This window comes from Panulirus ornatus, chromosome 22 (genome assembly GCF_036320965.1).
Source record: "Panulirus ornatus isolate Po-2019 chromosome 22, ASM3632096v1, whole genome shotgun sequence".
NCBI classification, from domain to species: domain Eukaryota; kingdom Metazoa; phylum Arthropoda; class Malacostraca; order Decapoda; family Palinuridae; genus Panulirus; species Panulirus ornatus.
The window spans coordinates 12,896,256-12,913,403 of NC_092245.1; the positions used below are offsets into that span (position 1 = coordinate 12,896,256).

The window sequence follows — 17,148 nt, forward strand, 5'->3', positions numbered from 1 at the left end:
GTGGGATGAAACCAACAGGTCAGTGTTATCCTTCGTTCGAAATTTTTCCTGCAGATGTTGCCGAAGTATATGTTATTAGTAAGAACATTGCATTGTTGATATTCATTGGGTTTCTCAAAAAGACAAGCACATGAATAAGTATTGTATCACATTAAAAGGGCTTAAGTTAAAGCCTGTATGATTTAAAACTTGACAATAATGTAAAGAAGTCGCGTAAACATAAACGGACAGGAGGCAGCAAGAATGGGCGAGTGTACAGCCATCAGTCGGCCTTTGGACGAGTGAGAGAGAGGACGTGACGCTCCGAGCCTCTCAGAGTTGTGTGGCGCAATTGTGAAGTGTTTTTCGTGTGTTTAAGTCCAGCGAACTGAACAATACAGTATGAAACTATTATATAAGAGTGTACAGTGCATGTTCAACGTAATTTATCTGGATTAACAAGCGTGTGATCAATGTTTAACCCCTAAGTGTTTATGTTGATGTTGGGTCGGTCAAGCCTCCAGCATGCGGACCATCCGTGAGAGCAGCGACTCTGAAGTCGTCTTGGTCAAGTGTAAGTCCTGACAACACTGTTGCTATTCACCATCTTTTAGTTCTGTTTAGGTATAAACTGAAGCTTCTTATGGGAAGACCAAACTCCCGGTTTTCCTTTAAATGTGTTGGAATTTCGGTAAAACTTTCCCGTGTTATGGTTTTCAGTGATGTATCTACTTTTGGTAGTCGACCACTTGAACATTCGTCTGAATGTCTGTAATGTTTATAGTTTACGGAAGAAACGCATGGATCAGAGCGTTCGATCCATATGGAACAAGCATGAAATGGAATTGGTTGTTTAACAGTAAGTGGTTTTGTTTGTTTTGTTTACAAAGGATCTTTTCATGTTTAATCATCTTTGTATCTTTAAAGAGCACTTTTTTTTTCGTTGCTCTTCGTACAACAGGGTTTGAGTATCGTCCACTCCCATATTTTGTTGATATTTTTCTACATCATACCTCATGAACTGTCGCATAGGAAATGGAATGTATCAATAAGTGTAGCTTATACTGTTCTTCATTATTTTTTAGCAGATTATGAATTCTGATATTTATGAATTTTGACTACCAAAATTCACAGCTCGATTTCGTGATAGAACTTAGAAACACCCAGTAGCTGGTGAGGTATGACCCAGCAGGGTGAAAGTTGAAGCTATTATTTAATTTGGAGCAGCCATAATTCTGTCACCTCGAAATACGCTTTGGTACCAACTGGTAGAATAGAGCGCTGTCCTTGATGTTAGGTAAGTCATTTTCATGTGCGAAGGGGGTAGTAATAATAACTGTGGCACGAAGATGGAACCTTGCGGTATCCCACTTGGAAAATGAATGCTTTTACATTTTCATGGGATGGATCAAATGTACAGTGAATGCATCTTATATGGTAGTTAGTTTTGAGGAATTGGGGTTTTTAAAGCCTGCAGGTTCGTGTAGGGCAGGGACGCCCAGCTCCATAGTGACACTGTCTTGCTTTCTGATTAGTTAAAGCATTTCATACTGCACCCTATGCCCTCTGGGTAATTACTTAAGCTATTTTATATGTCGATTCTTTTGAAAAGTAACTTCATGATATGATTGACGTGATGGTAGAAACGTGAAATTTATGAGGAAGAATGGTATGGATTTTTATGAATTGTTGTTCTTCGATGATAAGTTTTTCGATTGTGGAGAGCCCAGACATCGATCGTGAGCTGAGAAGATACCTTAACTTTCAAAGTTACAGGCAATGTTTACCAATATTGCCGTGTGCTGCGTCGCGACATATGATGAACGTCTTTTGCTGGAACGCATTTGTGTGCACACGAACGCACTCGCAACCTCCCAGCAACAGGTTGTAAATACAAGACCATAACAGCAACATATTTTTCAAATAATATTGAAAATGAGGCAAACATCGACTGCTGCTTGGGGAAGTTAGTTGGAGTGTTTACAGGTTGATTTGTACAATTATACGCTTACGGTATACAAAGTCCACATTTTCGTCGATCACAGCCTTCCTCTCTGTCGACTTACATATTATCGGTAGATTTAAAGGCATGATCCACATCACTCAACTCATGAATTCCTCATTTATAGCAACAGGTTAATTACCCTTTGAAGTTATTTCTGAAAAGAAAAATCAGTTTATGGGGTAGCTCACGGTGAGGAGGTCCTCTGTTGCTTAGTAAGTTCCTAATCCAGTTAGAAATATGACGAGATGTACCATAGATACGTAGTGTTAAGGAATGTTTTGCGAGGCGCGTCGCTCCAAAGCTCGATCGGCATTTCCTTCTTCAAACTGCGTAATGGCTTGGTTATGTTTTGTTAGGGTACGATAGAATAACCCGACCTCGCTATTCTTTTTTTTTTTTTTTTCCCGACGGGTGCCTTTTAGAACTTACGGGACATAATCCACTGCCTGCTTTTTTGTACAGGGCAAGCACAAGTACAAGCCTTCCTTGTACGTATTAGACCTCTGAAAGATAAATCATATGGAAATAATGGTGCCTTCATGGTTTCTGGAGAACACATTCTAGGGGCAGGTGTCCGTGCATCAACCTACAGTCAGCGAAAATCCAAAACACCTTTAGCACCCCTCAAAATACTTCTTCGTTAAAGACCCAGACAGACAAGTTCTTAATGCATTCGTAAATGCAGGCATGAGGCCTGCAGCCTCAGTCACTGTTGTTGATCATTAGAATGAAGTTTATTTTCATTAATGTAATGAAATACCTGCTCGACCTCCTCTTGTGTTTGTTATTATTTGTAACTACTTAGTGCCACTGACTCGACTATATGAGTTTTAAAACGTGCAAGTCGTGAATCAAAGCTATTTTTGTGATTGATACTACTAGGCAGCACTTACACAGATTGGAGTGTTAACATGAGACTTGTTGATTATAAGCAAAGGTTTAATCCCTAACTTGCCTACAAGAGTTCGTTTCTTTTGAAATAAAGTAGATAACAAAGTACTCAGTCTAGTCTCGACGGAAATTGGAATGGAAATGTGCAGTTACTATAGTGTTCCATAATTCACATGTTTTGGTAGCCTAGTTCTAATACAATATGGAAACCAGGTATAATTTGGTTAATAGCTTTTCTGACCATTCTGAGGCACCCCCAGGTTATTTGAGGTAGCCAGAGGCGATGACGGTAGACTCTACCGTGCTGTTCGTGTAGTACTGGGTCACACTTACAGTCCTCGTAACTCAGTGTAACGGCTGAGCTCGTAACATATGGACCGCCTAAACATGAACTGTGGACAGGGCGAGCTTTTTGCAGATATCAAGAAGGGTTTAGTGGCTATGTTGTTGGATGGTTCAGTTTATGTTAGGATGAGTGAGTAGTTAGGTAGTTAAGGTTACGTTGGGTGTTTTAGGTAGATTAAGTGGTTGAATTTATCTTAGTTAAATGGTTAAGAAAGAATTACGTTAGGTTAAGTTTTCGTTGTGTTCGGTGAGTAACTTTAATTGGGGTTAAATGGTAACGTAGGATATGGAAATTGGTCAAGTTTAGGGTAGATGGTTTAAGCAAGGCTCGATTGGGTGGTAGGTTATCTTATTTGGTGTAGTTTTGGTAGCTAGGATAGATTAGATGGTTAAGTTTGGTGGTTAAAAGGAGGATAAACACGGCGTCTTTTGCCGACCTCTTTCGTGTTCGCTATTGGAAGAAAACCTTTCACCAGCGCGCACGTTCTCGACTTAACCGCCGTGGGGCGGGGTTGTGGCAAATTATGAAATTTATGGGTTCCTGTTCTTGTATGTACTGTATTAAATTCATATTTCTATATTCCATTTTTGTATACTGGAGGCAGGATAAATGGCCTTGTCGCCTATGTGTTTAGTCTTTTATTGAGTTTCTATCGATGATTATACAGTTATTTCGTTAAGTACTTTAAATGATTGAATGAAAGATTGCGGTGTATATTCCAGGTCACTTGAGAAAACAGATGTATGTTGGACAGGAAATGATGGGGTGGGTCAAATCGCTAAACTGTTCAGGTAGGAAGTGAACAAAAGATTATGAGGTACGTGTTCGAGGAGAGGAAAGGAACAGGTTATCAGATCCAGATACATGCACTGATGACATGGCTCAACTCTGCCAGAGTAATGATAACACACTTGTTGCGCTTCCGTCTGGGAAAGTTGAGGTAAATTAGATTATCTCAAATGATGGCCTTTTATTTATTGATTTTTCTCCTTTACCACCAAGTGCTGAATTCCACAAGGTTTATGTGGAACACTTGGGTGTTTGTATGTGATATATGGATTTTTTTCTTTGTTGTTGAAAATATGGAAGTTTTTATATTGTTCAAGAGATTTTGTGACGTCTCCATTGCCCTTACTTTATCTCTCCATGTCTCCCATCTCTACTTCTTTTGTCTCTCTCTCTCCCTCCGCGTCCCACGACCTCCTTTTCCCCTTACTTTCCTCTTACTTCACCGTCCCGTGTGTCTCTCTCTCACACACTCACCGCATCAAATCAGGCATCACGGCCTGTCAGCCAGCCGGCATTTTACATCCAATCTCCAACACACGGAGAAGTAGGCCTACTTTGGGCTTGCCAATTACACGTATGAGAATAACAAAGGGACATACATCACCGGCGTCATTGGTGATCTCCGCTTCTATATGTGCCAGGAGATCGGCGTTTGGTAAGCAGGTGTGTCACACGCACACATGTGACCAGCTGAGTCAGGCCAGCCAAGCTTGCAGAATGGGTGGAACACCGATAATCAGCAGTTTTTATTTATCTTACCTGGCTCGTTCATAGCCGTGCTAGTCTCTGGTTGAACCGTGGGAACGCAAGACTGTTGAGGTCTGCTTCCAATTTGTAGGTATATTAGGGAGGTGAATGGCGGTGCGACTTTCAAGTGGCGGCGATAGAGTGATATGACCTTTTGAAGACCACGGTACCACCCTTAGGTATGAATGGCCTGGCTTTTGAATTGAAGTCTTTAGGGTCAGGTGAGAGGTCAGGCCATCAGTATTCGAGGGTTGGACGATCGAACTCGAAAGATCGAACAGCCGCGCGTAAGGGATTCAGACTCCAGGATGAACTGAATATCTTTCTAAGTTTTAGATTCTGTCAGTTGTTTATAGACTTAGAATCTGTGAACTGAATTTCTTTTTAAGTTGTAGAATCTGTCAGTTGTTTATAGACTTAGAAACTGTGAACTGAATTTCTTTCTAAGTTTTAGATTCTGTCAGTTGTTTATAGACTTAGAATCTGGACCCTACACGAACTTGAGGACTGTGAAGACCAACATATTCTGAAATTATGTGATGTGGTATGGTAGAGTTATATAATGAATTCTCATGTGTCTCTTAATAGTGGATCGCTCTGGTTTGGCACTAGTGATTTATGTAGAACCCTGTGTGTACGCTTGTATGTTTTGAATTGAAGCCATCTTTTTTTGATGTTTTACCTTTGTATATGTTTGTGTGTGATTGTATAAGTGTGCATGCGCTCATTTGTGTTTGTGCTTTAAAAGAGGAACGTGTGTATAACTACGTATTTGTACTCTTAAGGAGAGAGAGAGAGAGAGAGAGAGAGAGAGAGAGAGAGAGAGAGAGAGAGAGAGAGAGAGAGAGAGAGAGAGAGAGAGAGAGTTCTTCACCCCTGGAGCCCTTCTTCCTGAACTTTCTCTTCAGTCATGCAACTTTTTCAACTCTGGTATGCTGTCAGCTTTTACAAGTTCATCATCCAGTTTACTCCATTCATCCGTCACTCACATATTATAAAAGTTTTTCCTTGCATCTTTTCTGACAAGTTTCTTGCTGGATTTCATGTTATGTAATCTGTTGGCATCATTACACGAGCTGAAAGACCCAAAGGGTGTGATCAAGTTACCCTTTAATCTTCTGTCTTTCATGTTGGACAATTATGAGGCCTCTAACCTCTCGCTGTAACTCAACTCTCTTAATCTGTTGTCAAGTGTGTTGCTCTCCTCTGGACCTTCTCTGTTGGCTCGTTTTGCTCCTTTTAAGTGCAATGACCAAACCTGAGAAGCAGATTCTAGTTTCGGCTTATCATACTGTGTGTGTGTGTGTGTGTGTGTGTGTGTGTGTGTGTGTGTGTGTGTGTGTGTGCGTGTGACCGCAGACCATGGGAAGGACGGTGGGCGGGCGAACCTGCGGTCACTGATATAGTTCTGGTTTGCGGTAAGAACCGTTGGCCGAGGCGGGTTCCACTGCCTTACTCCCATGTTCCCCCCACCCTCCCATCCTCCCCATTGCTCCCACCGCTGCGGCCGACACAAACACCCGAGCCAGGCAAGTACGCTCAGGCAAGACGTAGGCGTCATGGTCGAAGCTTGTGTGCGCGCGCGTGTGTGTGTTTGTGTGTGTGTGTGTGTGTGTGTGTGTGTGTGTGTGTGTGTGTGTGTGTGTGTGTGTGTGTACGAGTCACGATTGTTGGAGAACGTGTTGACGAATGTATGACATTATTTTACCAACTGTACTCTGTGTTTGCCTCCTTGCATTACCCTGTTGTTGTACTGAACTGTACGCTCTGTGCTTGCCTCCACGTACTCTGTGTTGTTTTAGCCACTGTAAGCTCCTTGCTTGCCCCCCACCTACCCGCTGCTGTTGGACTCATTGCTTGGTCTGTGCTTGCTTGCACTTATCCCCGGCTATTATACCTACAGTATACGCTCTGTGCTTGCCTTGCTCACCCACACCTAAAAAAAACATAATGGAGGCTATACTTGTACAATGAAAGCCTTCTGACGAAGTAACAACCCAATTATAGGATTGGAAAGAAACATTTGGAGGATGAAATTAGATTATCATTATTTCCATACTGCAGCTTACCATTAACAACATACAAGAAAAGAGAATCATATAATCAATTAACCTCTTTACAGGCTTCTTTTATCGTTTCGTTCTCTGTGATGTGAAGTTGTATGTTAGTGTGTCCTTGCACGAGGAAGCTAGCCATAGGGAGAAGGAGTAGTGTTGTTGCCTTATCATCAAAAAGCTCAATGCCTTCTGGGAAGCTTAGAGCCATAGAAGTGAGGTGTGAAGGGGGAGGAGAAAGTTCCTCAACCACATCTGGAGAAACGACAGGGAGAAAAAAAAAGAAAACAACCCCAGTGCTGATCTTGTATTGTTCCATCGCTTAAGTGTTGCTCATTTGTTTTTTGTGTCGTACCGTTTTGAGTTGCAACCTTGATTCACTGTTGCACGATTTTTTTGTCAGTGTTGCGCCTGTCAGTGTAGCAACGTAGCTTGCAGTGTAGCGCCTTTTCTTTCAGTGTTACATCTTTGCTTCAAGATTAGTGGGAAGGCAAGTCTTCAGTGCGTGCAAGACGTATAAACATGGTAGATTATAAGTTGACCTGTCCAGTGTTTTTAATGTCAAAGGGTCTCTCTCTCTCTCTCTCTCTCTCTCTCTCTCTCTCTCTCTCTCTCTCTCTCTCTCTCTCTCTCTCTCTCTGTGTGTGTGTGTGTGTGTCCGGCCACTATCACGTGCGTGACCTACCAGGTTGTTAACATTTGCGGTCTGCATAATGTTCGTATGCATGTACTGCCATCCAGTAGAGATTGAGAGATAGAACTCTCGGCCCTTCGTAGTTAGGCAATGGTTTAAGTAACCTTTCCAAGAGACGGAGTGTAAAGTTATTCTTACGAGACTGTTAGATATGAAAGATGTTGCCTTTGTAACAGCAAAGCGACTCAAGGCGCTCAAGGGAAGGCTTCTGATATTTTACTATAGCATTATTTTGCCTCGAGGTCACCGATAAGTTCGTAATGTTTTTCGAACGATTTGTGACAAGTTGAAACATTTCGCTCTTACGGCCAGTAACGGTAAGACTGAAGTTCAAGGCGTCAAGGAAGACTTTTATTTTGTATCTTTGTAACATTGTTTTTGTCTGGCAGCTCAACGAGGAAGTCCACCGGAGCGAATTCAGAGGGATAGTAGACGGTAGAGTCCTATCAGAAATAACTTCCTTTTTTTTTGCACAGGTTAAAAAAAAAAGAAATAAAATACCCAACCATCAAAGGGCATCCCGGGTGAAAGTTAAGAAGTGGAAGAAGAAAAGAAAATAGAAATAGAAATTAATCATAGCTCCATACGACCTTTACTGGACGTGTCAGAAGACTTAGACTTTCTATGTAAGAAATAGATTTTTCTAAACTTCCTTTTGTTCTGTGTTGGGTAAATCCATGAGTAATGACGTTCGTGTGTGTGTGTGTGTAAACTGGGGCTGCTTCATAAATGCCATAAGGCTTTATACATTGCTTCCTGTAGTCTTACATTCTGAACAAGTCCTATACAAAGTTTGTGGTAGTCATGGTACACACAGACGTCTCTGGGAACCAGACTTCGGCTCCTCACTGTGTGCGGTGATTCACTGGCCACAGACGAGTGGAGATGTTACTGAGTCTTATATACAGTATTGTTGTGGGAAGAAGCATGTTTTAGCCTCTGTGTTTGTGTGGATTATAAGGGCAAAGATACTTCGTTTTTTTTGAGAGAGAGAGAGAGAGCGTTCTCAAGTGTGTGTTGATAGAGAGCTATGAGTCGTTATCATCAATCAACGTGCTACCATTTTTGCGAGATGTTTGTTAAGAACTGTTTGGAGGGTAAAGTCGTCATCTTCAGTATGGCTTTACGAGCCTTTAGTATGGTCGTTTGGCTTTAGTGACCCCCAGCCATCGTACTAAAAGTCTTACAGTCGTTCGCCAGCAGAAGCGTACCGTGTTAGTCATGGGCTCGTACTTCGATTGTCGTACCGTTGTACCCAAGGAGGTGGACGGTGCACCGTCTCTCGCCCCAGAGGAGTAGGAGGGACAGGGTTTGTTCTGTCTATACCGGAATAACACACCATCCCTGATGGATTCAGGTCGGTGGTCGTTAATATAATTTTGTCCTTTAATGAAGGTTCGTGTCATGGGAGAGGAGTCCAGGGCGTTGTTTGTTCGAGGTCCTCCCACAGGTCATCAGTCTACCCTCCCTGCCAGGGCGCGTAGGTAATTGCTCGTGTGGAGGGAGGAGGGAGGGAGATGTCTTCTTCTTTCTCATTCCCTCCGTCCAAAACAGCTCAGGCCGACTCGTACCTGCTGAGCTGGGTCGTTGGGCGACCAGGGTGAAAGAACACTCCTGCCTCCATCTACATATACTCCCTTAGATACGTACCATTCGCCCATACTCTCCCTGAAATGCTTTTGTCTTCGTATATCCAAACAAGAATTGAGTTTAAAGACTCAAGATCTCCTTCCTCACTGGTCCGCCTATGTTCGCGAAATTGATGCCCTGTCAGCTATCTAATGGGCCAGCTTAACATATGCCCTGCCTATTTCGTATAGTACCCAATTACGTCTGTGGTCGAGAGGAGGAATGTTAATAGATAGATGCTTGAGATAGACAAGCCTTGTTAATGGATTGAAACTTGAGATAGACAAGCCTAGTTTAATGTTTGATTACTTCTATTATAGGAGTAGATTAAAACCACTTTGTAATCATTTAGGGAAAGTCAATCCCTCACTGAAGGATGGCAAATTAATCACAACAGGTGGGTTTTGTGTGATGTCCTGAGTTCCATAGCAACGAACAGCGTAAAACGTGTTTTGGTGGAGGTGGAGTATGAAATTTCGTGTTGGAGGTTTAATTGTACTGATTTCGTAACAGCCTACCCAGTTGGCCATCCTCACAGTAGGCCTACTTGTTGTTGATTTCTGGGGCGGCTGAGGGTTCGATGGTGGGTATTGTTTGGTAATCTTGTCCTCAAGTGCCGTAAATAGAACTTACCTGGAGATAAAACTTGGCTCGGGGAGTCGTTGATTGATTCTGTGTTGTGTCCGGGTGGCTTGTCGCCATGTCTGTTTAAGCTGACGCGTTCGAAACAGCGTTTAAGCTCAGAACCACTTGCTTCACCTCGTTGTGATGAGGGTTCCAAGACGTTTTATCTGAATCGTGTGTGTGTGTGTGTGTGTGTGTGTGTGTGTGTGTGTGTGTGTGTGTGTGTGTGTGTTGAAGGGTGGGTGGGTGGATGAGTTCAGACAGGACAACGTGCCTAAGACCTGGGCTTCTGTGATTAACTCAGGGGAGTGCGTGTTCGAATCCTCATGCTCCGTGTGACGCCTTTCGAACCCCCCCTCCGAGACACGCGTGCTGTGGTGTGTCTCTGGTCGTGAATAATGGGTTCCAGAGTCATTCCACCGGAGCCAGTCATCTGATACATCAGTGGCGGGGATGGCCAGGGCTGTATTCCATTCACGTCTGGTGGTAACGGTAGTCAGGGCCTGGAGGAGGAAGGCTTGCGTCAGGGTGATTTAAGGGAGGGAGAGAAAGGTAGTCAGGACTGGAGGAAGAAGGTGCAAGGGTGATTTTAGGGAGGGGGGAAAAAAAGGCAAAAGGTGATTTAGAAGTGAGAAAAAACACGTATTATTTTGAAGATTAGATGGAAAGTTCGACTGGAATGGAAAAAGGCGAACGTGGTTTAGAAAGAAGGCAATAGTGGCTTAGGAAGAAGGCAAAAGTAATTTAGAAGGTTAGAAGGAAGAAGCGCTGGTGATTTAGAAGGAAGAAGGTGAAGGTATTATAGAAAGACGTGGGCATAGGTTGATTCCGAAGGAAGGGTGACTTTGAAGGGGTGAAGGCCTACGTGATTTAGAAGGGAGATGGTGAAGGTAGAGTTTCTATCCGCTCGCTTACCCATTTGTCCGCATGGATAACACCCTTCCTGTAAGGAGTTAGCAGACCGGAGGAACTGCGGTGGCACACTGGGGGAGTGGAAGTGGTTTGACCCACACCTAGGGGGTGTGTGTGTGTGTATGTGTTGGAGGCGGCAGTGAGACGGGGAGGCAGGCACAGTCACATCACCTCTCACTCCAAAAAGGTTTTTGACTATATCGATTTTTTTTTCTTTCCTCTCATCTTAAGCAACCATTCTCTCTCTCTCTCTCTCTCTCTCTCTCTCTCTCTCTCTCTCTCTCTCTCTCTCTCTCTCTCTCTCTCTCTCTCTCTCTCTCAGTATGTATACTTTTTCCGCTTCCCCTTTTCTTCTAACAAAATGAAGGTATTGTCAGTCAGTGTGTCTCCTGCCATGTTTTTTTTTCTTTTTTCATTTGTAGTCGTCACGAACTTTCTGATATTCTCTCTCATTAAAGGCTCCCATTTTGCAATGGTTCCCTCACTTTCCTGCCTGGGTGGGGGGGGGGTCTAGATTTCATGGTATGTGGGGAACCACCGCCTTTTAATTGTGGCGTACAGTCCCTCCTCCCGAGGTGGCCACTGTTACGTCCTGCTCATTAGCATATCCGATGACCAGGTAGGAGCCCCAATTTGGTGGACCAGGAAAAGGTAGCTGGACCAATTTACCGATGGACTCCGGCGGTGGCTTCGGCTACTCTCTCTCTCTCTCTCTCTCTCTCTCTCTCTCTCTCTCTCTCTCTCTCTCTCTCTCTCTCTCTCTCTCTCTCTCTCTCTCTCGTACGTGCATACGACAGGACACACGTAAGGACCAGGCGTGTATACACGTGTTCCGCCGTGGCTTGCCCAACCAAACCCCCTTTTGCCGTGGACTTAGCAGTGAATATCCCTCCCTCCCTCCCTCCCTCGCTGGGAGAGGAGGCCAGACAGGATTACTGTGTGGGTGTGGCAGACCACCCAGCCACCGTTACCTAGGGTAGTTGGGGGAGGATTTAGTGATGGGGCAGATGGGAGAGGGTGGTGGTGTGCGTGGTAAGGATGTAGAATGGGTTGAGGTGAGTCACATTAATAAGGATATAGGTATTACTGTATGACTTCTTCGTTTTCTTCTTCTTCGGGTATTAGTGTAGGATTACTCGTTTCATAGGACGAGGCGGGGGGGAGCTGTGGGAGTTGAAAGGGACTGAGGGTTGTGTAACTTAGGGTCATGCACTGGTGGCAGGAAACACGCTAAGGAGGGTGGAAAGCTGAGCCTCAAGGACTGTATAAGTGTGCAAGAATGCCCCAAATTCGTTTCGTTTCCAAGTACATCAAGAAAATGATGACCCTCCGGTTGTTGACATAGGTATAGTAAGACCCTGATGGTTGATATAGGAGATATTGTTGATATGGGAATATTAAGACTTTTATATAGATTTATATTTATATATATTTATATTTATATTTTTATATATTTATTTATGGATTTATATTTATATAGATTTATATAGATTGTACAAGAGAGTTAGTGTGCGAGACAGTTCAATATATACCCTGGATGGCCTCACACTATCGACATGCGTGTTAGATCCTTACTTCGTGAACCATGTGTTGAGTGTTGCTTCTATGATCGAGGTTGAGGAACTGGAAGGAGGAGTGTTGGGCCCCAGCCGTTAGCCCCACCGACTTGGGAGGAGAGTTGAAAGTGTATATGCGGCCCAGGTCACTCGTGGTGATGTGTGGAGGTAGAGAGAGAGGGGGGGGGGGAGGGAGGGGGCAAGTGTCTGGTGTGTGTGTGTGTGAGAGAGAGAGGCTGTGTGGTACTGGGTCATGCAACCCACCTGCCGCCTCCAAGTCTCTGGTCTGGGTCGGGGGAGCAGGCGACCGACGCCCTCCTGGGTCCTGATAAGGCAAATGTCAGCCTGTGTGTCTGAGAGAGAGAGAGAGAGAGAGAGAGAGAGAGAGAGAGAGAGAGAGAGAGAGAGAGAGAGAGAGAGAGAGAGATGGATAGATAGATAGAGATAGGTAGGGAGAGAGAGAGAGAGAGAGAGAGAGAGAGAGAGAGAGAGAGAGAGAGAGAGAGAGAGAGAGATTTGATCATACCCATACAGCTTACTTGGATGGGTGAGCTTAGCTTAACTTTGCTCACTTGGTTGTTAAGTTGTCATTAACGCAGGTGTACTATGATGTCGATTGTCGACATTTAAACATCAACGGGATGTGTGTCTATTGATGCTTTTGTGGACCAGGCTGTGATGCAAGACCTTTCATGAAGGTGGACCCAATTCCGTCAGTCTTTTAATTAAAAAAAAATGAGAACACCTTACCAGCCTGCTAAACTCATGGCCAGCCGGCCAGCTGCCCGTTTTCTTTTTATTTTTTTTTTTATATAAAACTCTGCTTACCGGGTTGTGAAAGCTGTTTTCTTTTTTTTTTCTTTTTTTCCAAGTCGGATGAATTTTTTAGATTGTAAAAATTGGAAAATAAAACCCCCATACGCTACATCAAGTTCATGAAACAGTCGAAAATCATGAACTGGATTTTTTTTTCTCTAACTACAGAACCTATAATTTATAAGATAAGAGTTAAGTCTTCGAAACACCCGTTTTGCGATTAATCTTCCTTGCGGGGAAGGTGACCAGAGTTTTTTTTTTACCCTAGGAATCAGTGGTCAAGATAAATGATTATGGCGAGTGTAAGTGAAAAGGTCTTGATGTGGCGAGTTAAGTCAAGGATTTGAGGGTGTGTGTGGAAGGCCTACATCACATAGGGAATCGTGCCAAATATATCCAAGTCAAATGCATTCATAAACTTTAATTTTTGATGAATATTGTATTAGTGTGTGTCGATATGTTCAGTGTATATATGAAAATATAAATGTCACCAATTAATGGTTAGTTTTAAAACTTTTCGTATGTTCAGTATTTTTTTAGGGGAGTCTATTCTAAAAAGATGACACACAAATATATTTGAACGGTCGTGTTTGCTCTGGTCTGGTTGTATAGAATATTGCAGTGATGTCGCCAGGACAGAACGCATGTAGGTGTGGGCAGGGTGGAATTTGCTGCCCGTCAGAAATGGTTCACCAATACATTGCGTGTGGAGGAGAAAAATGTTTTAACTCAACAGTAACGTTCATTGATTCATTACTTAGTATTAACGTTATTTCTGAAGCCACGCGTTCAGAAAACCACAGTGAATTTATATATATATATATATATATATATATATATATATATATATATATAAATTTCCGACACTTCTACACAGCTTTGGATTGGTTGTCAACATGCACGGCTGACAGGCAGCGAACCGCACCCATATGGGACCTCAGTTTGACCTTTGACCTCCTGGACACTCGAGGGAGGTTGCCATAGCAACACCCCCCACCCCCTTACTGCTGATGCTGAAGGTCAACTCTACATGTTTTGTGCGTTTGGTTCAGCGTCTAGACCACTTGTTGAATATATATATATATATATATATATATATATATATATATATATATATATATATATATATATATATATATATATATGAAGACTTAGCATCTCATGTCTCATCGTATCTCATTCGACCTCATTTGTCGTGTGGTTTTACCAGTGACAGCCTAACAAGGCGAGAAAATCCTGACATCGGGTTCGGCATGTCTGTCTGCACGCCGAGGTATTGCTTGACGACTCTCTCTCTCTCTCTCTCTCTCTCTCTCTCTCTCTCTCTCTCTCTCTCTCTCTCTCTCTCTCTCTCTCTCTCTCTCTCTCTCTTGCGTTGCTGTCCGTCCATATCCCTTCAAGTTGTCAAGAGCGGCAGAATCATGACGGTACCCTTGTTAAATACTGTCCAATTAGTTATTTTGTGTGTGTGTGTACACACACACACACACACACACGAGAAGCAGTGGGACTCGTAATATACTTAAAGCCATTGTATAGTGACGCCCCCAAGGCCGACGCATCTGGAGAATCAAGGGAATTGTGGGTATGTTTGTATTTTTCCTTTCTCGCTCGTGACCAGGTACTGTGTTCGCCATCATTGGCTGGAAGGGCCGTCGGGAAACACATTTTCTGCCTGTGTGTGTCCTGAAATGGGACTTAAGAAGGGGCTTTAGAGGCGGAGTAGTACGAAGAAGAGAGGAGAAACAAATTTCAAAGATGTGAGCGTCGTTGCTCGGAAAGGTGAAGAATGCTTAAGCGTCGAGGCATAAGGAAAGAATCGAAAGACATCCCTACTGCCTAATGTACCTTCGAATTGCACTTGGCAAATATATTGATGTTTAAAATGCCAGCAAATAAATATTTTGAAGTTAGTATCCGCTTTGTATTCGAGTGAAGACAGTCCTTTTTTTTTTTTTTACATTCTTTATCACATTTTGTTGTTGAATTTTTATCCCATTTCATAACTGAATTTTTAATCATTTTGCGACATGTAATTCAAGATAACTTTATTATTATTGTTATTCAGATATAGTGTTAATAAATCAGTCCCCCATTCACATGGACAGTAAAATCACTAGTGACAGAAAACGAAACATTAACCCGTGAACAACAGAGATGATTAATGTTACAGTCAGCGTTATATATATATAGTAGTGGTAGAGTGACGCGTTGTCAGGAATAGCCATGGCTGTCAGGAGGAGACATTCACGCTGACGGACGTTGTCAGCTCCTTCCCTTCTCTGATTGCTGTCGGCTGGTATAATAACGTGGCTCTTGGAAATACCCACCAGTGAAACGGTGTCAGCTTTCGGCATGATTGTTATCAGCTGAGCCACAGGAGGGTGTCAGCAGAGATTGTCAGCTCCCGACCTGTCCCAAGGGCTATGTATATTTAGAGATAAAAGATTTTCAAACAAAACGAGCAGCAAGTTGTCAGCGAGAGGCCATACTTCAGCAAGAGGCCGGGGCCATATTATTTACGTTTTCTTTTTACCCGTTTTTGGCAGAAATGGAAGTTTATTTGCCCCTGGCATACTATAGTATGTAGTCCAAACATTTCTTTTTTTCATTTTATGGAATTGGGTCGGCTTTAGCGCACTAATATTGAATTATTAGTGCGTAAACTCATGTACGATACTTAGATGTAATTTACATTAAGTTTCTGTTTGTTTTTCTGAAAAACTTTTCAATTCGAAAATGTATTTTTTTTTCGATAAAATTAATTTGTGATTTTGGGTGATACTGCCGGCACTTCTTCCATATTGCTTCGTTAAATCATTACTTCGTGTTAAGGGATTGTGTTGAGGATTATATCCTATACAGTAATAGACTTACACTGGTCTTCAGTAGATCGATGTAAATCCATCTCAGTCCACCAAGTTGAGGGTATTAAAGGAGAAGTCTTTGTCAGTGAGTCAGATTATGAGGTCAGATTTGGCTTATAAAGTGATTTATATGTCTTGAGTGATGGTAGGGACCATCCATTTATTTTTAATGGATCCATCATTTGTCAGTTTTTATTTGCATCACTGAAGAATTATCTCTATATAACCGAGCCTTCTTACATGCACAAAATTAACCCTTGAATTACACTCATTTCTCTAGAGGAGGGAAAGGTCATCAAAAATTAATCAGCTTCACACGTTCACAGACTTTTTGGGTACGAGTTCGATGCCCTCCTTGTGGTACCGCTTTTTTTTTTGTACTAGTTTTGTGGGTGGATGTTGGTACCTTTGGCAGCGAAAGGACGCTGCTCAAAGTGAGCAACAGGAGCGTATGTTGGTGTAATCGTTTGGATATGGTGAAAAGGAATGGATCTCTTGTAAGTCGCTGGCACTTGATGGGTCTGGTACGGTCTGTGAGCACAATGGTATAATCCTTGAGTACGACACTGCGATCCTTGAGCAAGGTGGTACAATCCTTGGGCATTACGGTACGACCCTTGAGTACGAGGGCAGTTTAGGACAGTGGTACAGCCGGCCCTTAAGTTATGATGACTTGACCTTTAACCTGAGCCTTAATGGACATTTCAAAAGCTTGGCCATCGTACCCAAAGGTCGTGCTGGCGTGTTGCCATTGCTGTAGGGAATTTGAATAAAGATATTTTCTAAGATTAAATGAGAAAGAATCCTTAAGCAAGAGTATTAGCAAAAAGTCACCCATTTAGCTAAGTACATAATGACGGTCAAGTGGTTAGAATTAAACCTGCTTTAATTTCCAACATGGTCTACTTAGAGCTGTACCGACCAATTATCTTATCAGTCTAGGAAAGACTTTAGCCGCCTGAAGTTCCAGCTTGCAGGAGAGTGTGAGGCATGCATGGGATAGAGCGAATTGGAGCGCTGTGGTATACTGGGGGCGACGTTCTGTCAGTGAGCTGGCATATTTAACGGGTAGGGTATAGGTGTATAGGGTCTGGTTTTGGATATGGGGCTTTGGTGTAGGTTCTTATATATGACGGTTTGACGCTGCATATGAGCGAATGAGTCCATTTTTCTACTGTTCCTGGCACTGCCTCGGCAACAAGGGAATTTGTGAGCAAGTATGAAATACCTTGTATATAT

The 17,148-nt window shown here is 42.8% G+C and overlaps 1 long non-coding RNA gene across 1 annotated transcript in view; it reads left to right on the forward strand.

The window, feature by feature from the left end:
• Nucleotides 1–251: 251 nt before the first annotated feature.
• Nucleotides 252–17,148, forward strand: part of LOC139756562 (uncharacterized) — a 69,137-nt gene continuing 52,240 nt past the window's right edge. Inside the window, exon 1 of the long non-coding RNA XR_011714378.1 lies at nucleotides 252–553. This is a non-coding gene — a long non-coding RNA (uncharacterized lncRNA). The remainder of the gene's footprint in view (nucleotides 554–17,148) is intronic.